Source organism: Oncorhynchus keta, chromosome 9 (genome assembly GCF_023373465.1).
Source record: "Oncorhynchus keta strain PuntledgeMale-10-30-2019 chromosome 9, Oket_V2, whole genome shotgun sequence".
Lineage (NCBI taxonomy): Eukaryota > Metazoa > Chordata > Actinopteri > Salmoniformes > Salmonidae > Oncorhynchus > Oncorhynchus keta.
Window position 1 is genome coordinate 12,636,879 of NC_068429.1, and position 9,191 is coordinate 12,646,069.

General features: G+C 39.1%; 1 protein-coding gene across 12 annotated transcripts in view; it reads left to right on the plus strand.

The window, feature by feature from the left end:
- Nucleotides 1–2,682, plus strand: part of LOC118388049 (cAMP-specific 3',5'-cyclic phosphodiesterase 4D-like) — a 469,033-nt gene extending 466,351 nt beyond the window's left edge. For 11 of the 12 annotated variants that reach the window (XM_052525216.1, XM_052525217.1, XM_052525222.1 and 8 more), the window contains one exon: nt 1–2,682. This exon is cut by the window's left edge and continues 1,122 nt beyond it. The gene's annotated coding sequence lies outside the window, so the exon portion shown is untranslated. The other variant, XR_008142771.1, reaches the window with a different exon arrangement.
- The last annotated feature ends 6,509 nt before the right edge of the window (nt 2,683–9,191 follow it).

Sequence of the window (9,191 nt, forward strand, 5' to 3'; positions counted from 1 at the left end):
GATTTCAAAGAGACCTTTTTTCTAAAGTTCAAGTCTTCCTTGAAACAAGACTGGTAGAAAACGCTGTTTTTGACCTCTTCAGTTTTTGTATTGTAGTAAAACTGAAATCTTTTTGTAGATAACTTTTGTTAATGGAGAGAGTGAGAGAGAGAGAGAGAGAGAGAGAGAGAGAGAGAGAGAGAGAGAGAGAGAGAGAGAGAGAGAGAGAGAAAAGAACGGAGGAAGATGTTCAATTAATATCTTCTTCGTCATATATTGCATCCATTGAAACTTGATTTTTTTTTTAGAAGATGTATGTTATGCCACAACATAATGCCTGTGGTCTTTCTGGGAATGTGTGCTTGTCCTGAGTGCATGTGACTAAGCTCTCTGCACTCAGTCTGCTTTCTTTTGCTCTCCTTCATCTTCACACCCAGGTATTTCAGATAGGGGCATCTTAGATGAACATGCGTGGTTTTCTGTTCGAGAGTGTTGGGGTTCTAACTTTAATCTTCACACCCAGGTATTTCAGATAGGGGCATCTTAGATGAACATGCGTGGTTTTCTGTTCGAGAGTGTTGGGGTTCTGACTTTAATCTTCACACCCAGGTATTTCAGATAGGGGCATCTTAGATGAACATGCGTGGTTTTCTGTTCGAGAGCGTTGGGGTTCTGACTTTATTGCAGCTTTAAATGTACCACCTCTTTTTATTTTTCAAAGTAGAAAGAAGCCGGTTAACTAATGACCTTAAGAAAATAATAATGGTATATAATATACTTAGGCCATGTTTTAATTTAAATATGACATGGTAGGTCTTGTTAACATCCTGAGTATGTAGTGATTTAGTTCTATCCAACCAAATATACTATCCAAATAGACTCTCCAGTCTATCTACACATTGTTAAATCTGTTTATAAATAGGTGGTACATTTTTCTCAACTGTTAAGGATCATGAATAACCCTCATTGACCTTCAGTTAGCTTCCATAAACACTCATCAGTTATCAGTGATATCTGTAACACTTTAGCTTATAGTCACATGGCTATATCTTCTATATTTCATCATTTCAAAACTGTATTCATCTGAAGTACAAAGGGACTTGAGCTAATGATAAAACTGATGTTGTTTTACACCAAACAAATAACAAGGTTGTATTCATGTACACTCTATATGTATTGCAAAAAAAATTGAAATATTTGTCAAATGAAAATAGTGACCGTATTCTAAAGTGCTCCAACTCATGTATACCTGGTTGTGTTGTATGGGCTAAGGCTCTGGATCTGACCATATGTGTTGTAATACATGAACATCCCACGTCTCTCTTCAATTTGCCTATTTCAACTGTCTAGCATACATCCAATAATGATTACTAAAATGACAAACACTTTGACAATATTTGCCTTTGTTCTTTTTCATTATTATTATTATTTTGTCTTATTGGATTTCACATTGGACATTGAGAATCACCTGCATAGTTTTAAAATCTACCTTTCATATTTGAGTAGTTCATAGGTATGTGTGTATATGTATATAACTGTACTGCTAGCATCAAAACCACTAACAGACTCTTCCATGTCATGCCTCATATGAGGACACAATCCCATATAATCCATGGTATTCAGGAAATGATTCCACTAAATTGAAGTAGTAGGACAGTAATTGCAGATGCTTTATGATTTAGATTTCATTTTGCAATATATTTGCCATTTTCAGGGGAAGGACTAGATTTGGACGACTTGTCATTTCAAACCCGATATTGCTTTTTTATTTTTGCCAAAAACAACTTCTTCTTCTTCTCCCGCTGGACTTGCATAATGCAGCACACACCATTAAGTCAAGTGGTTTCTGTGTTGGTTTTTAATATTTCTTTATTTAGATTTATTGATTTGGTAACACTGTCTTTGAGTCACATGTAGTAATGCATAATGAAGCCTCATAAAGGCTATTTAAGGAGTTGTGAGCTGTTATGAATGCTTCTAAAAAAATACATGTTTTATTAGACCTTTAACCAGGAAAAGCCCATTTTTATAGTCTATTATGGGTGTGAAAGAAGGCTCTATGAATGCATCATATAGACACAGGTGGTTAATAGTGTTGCCATGGATTCTTTGTTTTTGTCACAGTTTGGCCATCCTAAGACAGCACTGTAGAATGCACAACCTGTAGCGTAACAACATGATGTGGACTCGCAAAATACACTCTTTGTTCCTGTTCTGGTGATATGATGTACATAGACCATAGAAATAGAATGACTATAATAGTCACTCTACAGCCATATTTCTATGCTTCTAATCAACACTTCTGTCATACATGGGGAAACATGTCCACATTGAAAAGACTTGAACCTGGATTTTAAAGTAAAAATGTTAATATTTTATTATTGGATAATGGTATATTTCTTGACAGTTTAATTTCTCGGCCATCTTTTTGTTGTGGTTTGTTTGCTTGCCTCACCGGACGACCTTACCTGTTAATGGGTTTTTCTCATTTCTCTTTTGTTTACAACCATGTATTTATTAAGCTGTACATATTGTAGTGTTGCATTCTGTAAATGACGGATTCTTACTCTATCATCCGATGGTGTTGGTGTCTTTGGAAAACCTCTTGTTGAGAGAATGTTTATTATGATCCATACTTAACCCAATGTATAAATCTCTTCTGTACAAGAATGATAAAAGTGAATGAAATGATATGAAACGTCACCTCAGAGCTTTTTCATAGGGACACCAAGGGAGTGAGCCTAACGATACCAGGGTTGTATTCACTAGGCACCAAACAGAAGAAAACACACTGAAACGGGGAGGGACTACAACTTTTCCAACAAGGAAGATGTGTTTTCGTTTTCCGTTTCAAAACATTTTGCTACGATGTTCACTAATGAATATGACCCAGGAGAATGGAGAAAAAAAACAGAACACCACTGGTATTTGTCCCCTGGGGGGGGGTCTACAATTGTACATGGTTGTGTGTGTGAGTACGCATTTTTCCTCTAACATCTGCTTTAGAGAGACATATGTTTTAGACATATGTTTTAGGGCAGGGCATTTCAACCCATACTTGGTCTCTGTGATGACACCTACTGTAGAAAGTGCTGGGGCTAAGTAATATCTAACATGTAATCTAACAATTCCGCAACAAATACCTAATACACACAAATCTAGGTAAAGGAATGGAATAAGAATATATAAATATAAATATATGGATGAGCAATGACAGAGCGGCACAGGATAAATTGCAATAGATAGTATTGAATACAATATATGCATATGAGATGAGTAATGCAAGATATGTAAACATTATTAAAATTGCATTATTAAAGTGACTAGCTAACATCTAACTAAGTCAACTCTTAGGAAAAAGTCATGAACACATCTTGCTAAGTCAACTCTTAGGAAAAAGCAATACAAACACATCTTGCTAAGTCAACTCTTAGGAAAAAGCAATACAAACACATCTAGCTAAGTCAACTCTTAGGAAAAAGCAATACAAACACATCTAGCTAAGTCAACTCTTAGGAAAAAGCAATACAAACACATCTAGCTAAGTCAACTCTTAGGAAAAAGCAATAGCCAGATACTTTGGCTGACAGAAGATGAACTATATTTCCACAGCTGCTCACCTGAGGTATAGCACGATGAACCTTGCATATATACATGTAATGTTCAGAGTGGACATGGCTCTCAATTTCAGTTGAGAGACGTGTGTCCTTTGTATACATTACGTTTCTAGTTGCATTTCTATGGTTCCTGTTGATGATCCACAACGAATATGATCCAGGTGGCGATGCAGTGTCTCATTGCAGCATCTCTGTAGAAATAGTCACCTCTCTGACACATGTCGATTTTAACAGCACTGGACCAAACCTGATGGTGGCAATTATTATTCATTATTATTGTATTTTTGATGACATACAAAGGGACACTTTTAACTGCAAAGTTTCAAATTATGCTTTATTTGTCCTTTAGTCTTCAGATTGCCAATCTGTCCCCTCATCTTCACACAAAAAAAGGATTGTTGTATTTTCATGGATCTCGTCTCCAACTGTCACTTGGGTGGAACTGTAGATTATGCTTTGAACCTCAGTCATAAATATAAAGCAGAAAATACAACTTTTTATATGCAACAGATAAATAAAAGCATGGGTTGATCAAGGTTCCTGAGTGGTGCAGCGGTCTAAGACACTGCATCTCAGTGCTAGAGCTGTCACTACAGACCCTGGTTCCATTCCAGGCTGTATCACAGCGGTCTAAGACACTGCATCTCAGTGCTAGAGCTGTCACTACAGACCCTGGTTCCATTCCAGGCTGTATCAAAGCGGTCTAAGACACTGCATCTCAGTGCTAGAGCTGTCACTACAGACCCTGGTTCCATTCCAGGCTGTATCACAGCGGTCTAAGACACTGCATCTCAGTGCTAGAGCTGTCACTACAGACCCTGGTTCCATTCCAGGCTGTATCACAGTGGTCTAAGACACTGCATCTCAGTGCTAGAGCTGTCACTACAGACCCTGGTTTGATTCCAGGCTGTATCACAGCGGTCTAAGACACTGCATCTCAGTGCTAGAGCTGTCACTACAGACCCTGGTTCCATTCCAGGCTGTATCACAGCGGTCTAAGACACTGCATCTCAGTGCTAGAGCTGTCACTACAGACCCTGGTTCCATTCCAGGCTGTATCACAGCGGTCTAAGACACTGCATCTCAGTGCTAGAGCTGTCACTACAGACCCTGGTTTGATTCCAGGCTGTATCACAGCGGTCTAAGACACTGCATCTCAGTGCTAGAGCTGTCACTACAGACCCTGGTTCCATTCCAGGCTGTATCACAGCGGTCTAAGACACTGCATCTCAGTGCTAGAGCTGTCACTACAGACCCCGGTTTGATTCCAGGCTGTATCACAGCGGTCTAAGACACTGCATCTCAGTCCTAGAGCTGTCACTACAGACCCTGGTTCCATTCCAGGCTGTATCACAGCGGTCTAAGACACTGCATCTCAGTGCTAGAGCTGTCACTACAGACCCCGGTTTGATTCCAGGCTGTATCACAGCGGTCTAAGACACTGCATCTCAGTCCTAGAGCTGTCACTACAGACCCTGGTTCCATTCCAGGCTGTATCACAGCGGTCTAAGACACTGCATCTCAGTGGTAGAGGCGTCACTACAGACCCTGGTTCCATTCCAGGCTGTATCACAGCGGTCTAAGACACTGCATCTCAGTGCTAGAGCTGTCACTACAGACCCTGGTTTGATTCCAGGCTGTATCACAGCGGTCTAAGACACTGCATCTCAGTCCTAGAGCTGTCACTACAGACCCTGGTTCCATTCCAGGCTGTATCACAGCGGTCTAAGACACTGCATCTCAGTGGTAGAGGCGTCACTACAGACCCTGGTTCCATTCCAGGCTGTATCACAGCGGTCTAAGACACTGCATCTCAGTGCTAGAGCTGTCACTACAGACCCTGGTTTGATTCCAGGCTGTATCACAATCACAGCGGTCTAAGACACTGCATCTCAGTGCTAGAGGTGTCACTACAGACCCTGGTTCCATTCCAGGCTGTATCACAGCGGTCTAAGACACTGCAACTCAGTGCTAGAGCTGTCACTACAGACCCTGGTTCCATTCCAGGCTGTATCACAACCGGATGTGATTGGGAGTCCCATAGGGCTGCGCACAATTGGCTGAGTTTGGCTGTCATTGTAAATAAGAATTTGTTCTTAACCTCTTAAGACTAGGCCTCAATACTGCCCCCTTTGGAGGAAGTGCGTGCCCATAGTAAACTGAAAATATTTTTTCCCAAAATTGCTAATATATGCCTATAATAATTATTATTGAATAGAAAACACTCTAAAGATTCTAAAACCGTTTAAATTATGTCTGTATGTAAAGCAGAACTCTCAGGGCAGCCTTTCTCCCAAACTCTCTCTTGTCAAGAGAAAAGTTGGGTCAAATTTGACGCCATCGCCCCCACCCTTCCCAGGCAGCTACCGATCTGGGAACAGTATGTATGTGTTCAGCACGATGCCTGCTTTCAAATGGCGCGTTCATTGTGAGAATCTCGCGAGCCCTCGTCCTTTGGCGGGCGAAAATGTTCGGGTCACTCTCAAATACATGCACTCTATTGCGCGCGGCCGATTTGGGGCACATTCTTTTTCAAGAAACACCAATTGAAGGCGGTTTGTCTGTTCGCGCTGATCATTGTTTTACATGTTAAAAACATCATAAAGCTCGATTCTGCACATAGTTTGACCAGTTTAGTCAACATATAATATGTAATTTTGAAGTTTTGATGCCCAAGAGTGCGGGACCAGAAGTCATTTTGGGTGCATTTCAGCTGAAGCTGTTAGCATATGCTAATACAGAGACACACAACGTGAAACCAAACGATGTATTGGGTAAGTATGACTCCTTCTACGAAAAACATCAAAGGTAAGGGAAAATTTATGTGGTTATTTTGGGTTTCTGACTCGAAGAACATCAAAGGTAAGTGGGAATATTTATGTGGTTATTTTGTATATTTAGTCATGTTTATTGCTTGTTATCTGACGTTATCTGTCGGAGCTATCATCATTTCTCCGGACATTTGACTAGCATTTTTGAAATGTCGTCATTGTAAACAGAGATTTATGGATATAAATGGCATATTATTGAAAAAAATGTATTGTGTAACATGTACTATTACTGTCATCTGATGAAGATTTTCAAAAGGTTAGTGAATGATTTATTTTTTAATCCTGCTTTTATAATTTTATATTTTCTGGGACAAAATGGCTGCCTCTCGTCTTTTGTTTCGGTGGTGGTCTAATATAAATATGTGCTATGTTTTCGCCGTAAAACATTTTAGAAATCTGACTTGCTGGGTAGATGAACAAGGTGTTTATCTTTCATTTGAGCTATTGGACTTGTTAATGTGTGGAGGTTAAATATTTCTAAGAATATTTTTTTTGCATTTTGCGTTATGGTAATGAGCTTGAGCCGTAGTCACGATCCCGGATCCGGGATGGGTCGCCGCAAGAAGGTTCTTAACTGTCTTACCTAGTTTTAAAAAACATTATTTCTAGAGTTATTAAAGCACTAGAGCTCAATGAACAAATTGATCATGAGCTCAATGAACAAAAACAAATGATTATGAGTAAATTCCTAATTTCATCTGACTACACTGCAGTGTAGGAGGACTGTTAAAGACTGTTGTAGTGACCTCAGTACAACGCCTAGCAAACTTGTAGAATTCTCCACACTGGTGTCAGAAGTGAGATGGCAACTCGGTGTGGCCATCAAGGCATGTCCCAACAGTGCGCGTGAACCAAGAGTGAAGCACAGTAGATGAAGGTGATAAGAGAATGTTGAGTTTATCCATGCTTGCTGATCAGTAGCGCCATCTTGTGATGAATAAACAGAACTGACAGACTTCAAACTGCAGTTCATGGGGCTGTTGTGCTGGGCCAGGAGTCTATAGAGGAAGATATAATAGTTTATCTGAAAATGTACCGTATATTAGGGCTACATTCAATCCGTGTCAAGGAAGATACACCTGAAAAGAGTTCCCTGGACATAAACCAGAGCAAAGTTCCCTGGACATAAACCAGAGCAAAGTTCCCTGGACATGCACCCGAACATAATTAGCTGGAGATGCACCATTGGGCACCTTTGATTCACTAGGAGCTGAACGGAACAAGGCAAGTTTATCAGGTAAGTTGACTGAGTGAGAGCACATTCTCATTTACAGCAACCCCAATGAATAATCTATTCACCCTGAATCTTACCACATCAATTTAACAGTGACATGTGTCTATAGAAGGTAAGATAGCTTACTGCTGTTATCTCTGGTTTGAGGAAAGCAGACATAACTACCCATTCTTATCTCAGCGAGTGTCATCCTTAAGAGACTCATTTAACATTAGTCAGGGGTCTATCAGTTCATTAATAATGATGTGTTCATAGATGTGGAAGACCATCCGGCTCTGGTACTTTATGGTTGGTTACATAGGTTATATCTTGTATAATGGTAGGTTGTGTATCATCTTGTTTATGGTAGGTTGTATATCATCTTGTTTATGGTAGACTGTATAACATCTTGTATAATGTTAGGTAGTATAGCATCTTGTATAGTTAAAAAATAAAAAATAAAAAGACAAATCCTAAAATTCAAGTCCAACTGTGGCCCTACATTTGCAGATTCACTGTATCTTAACCTCTTTATGAATGACACAGACACACGGTAGGTTGTATATCATATTGTATAAGGGTAGGAGGTATAACATCTTGTATAGTGGTAGGTAGTATACCATCTTGTATAATGGTAGGTTGTATTTCATATTGTATAGTGGTAGGTTGTATTTCATATTGTATTGTATAACATATTGTATAGTGGTAGGAGGTATAACATATTGTATAATGGTAGGAGGTATAACATCTTGTATAATGATAGGTTGTATATCATATTGTATAAGGGTAGGAGGTATAACATCTTGTATAGTGGTAGGTAGTATACCATCTTGTATAATGGTAGGTTGTATTTCATATTGTATAGTGGTAGGTAGTATAACATCTTGTATAATGGTAGGTTGTAGATCATCTTGTATAATGGTAGGTTGTAGATCATCAAATCAAATCAAATGTATTTGTCACATACACATGGCTAGCAGATGTTAATGCGAGTGTAGCGAAATGCTTGTGCTTCTAGTTCCGACAATGCAGTAATAACCAACGAGTAATCTAACCTAACAATTCCACAACTACTACCTTATACACACAAGTGTAAAGGGATAAAGAATATGAACATAAAGATGTATGAATGAGTGATGGTACAGAACGGGATAGGCAAAATGCAGTAGATGGTATTGAGTACAGTATATACATATGAGATGAGTAATGTAGGGTATGTAAACAAAGTGGCATAGTTTAAAGTGGATAGTGATACATGTATTACATAAAGATGCAGTAGATGATATAGAGTACAGTATATACATATGAGATGAGTAATGTAGGGTATGTAAACATTATATTAAGTAGCATTGTTTAATGTGGCTAGTGATACATTTATTACATTAATTTCCATTATTAAAGTGGCTGGAGTTGAGTCAGTATGTTGGCAGAAGCCACTTAATGTTAGTGGTGGCTGTTTAACATTCTGATGGCCTTGAAATAGAAGCTGTTTTTCAGTCTCTCGGTCCCTGCTTTGATGCACCTGTACTGACCTCGCCTTCTGGATGATAG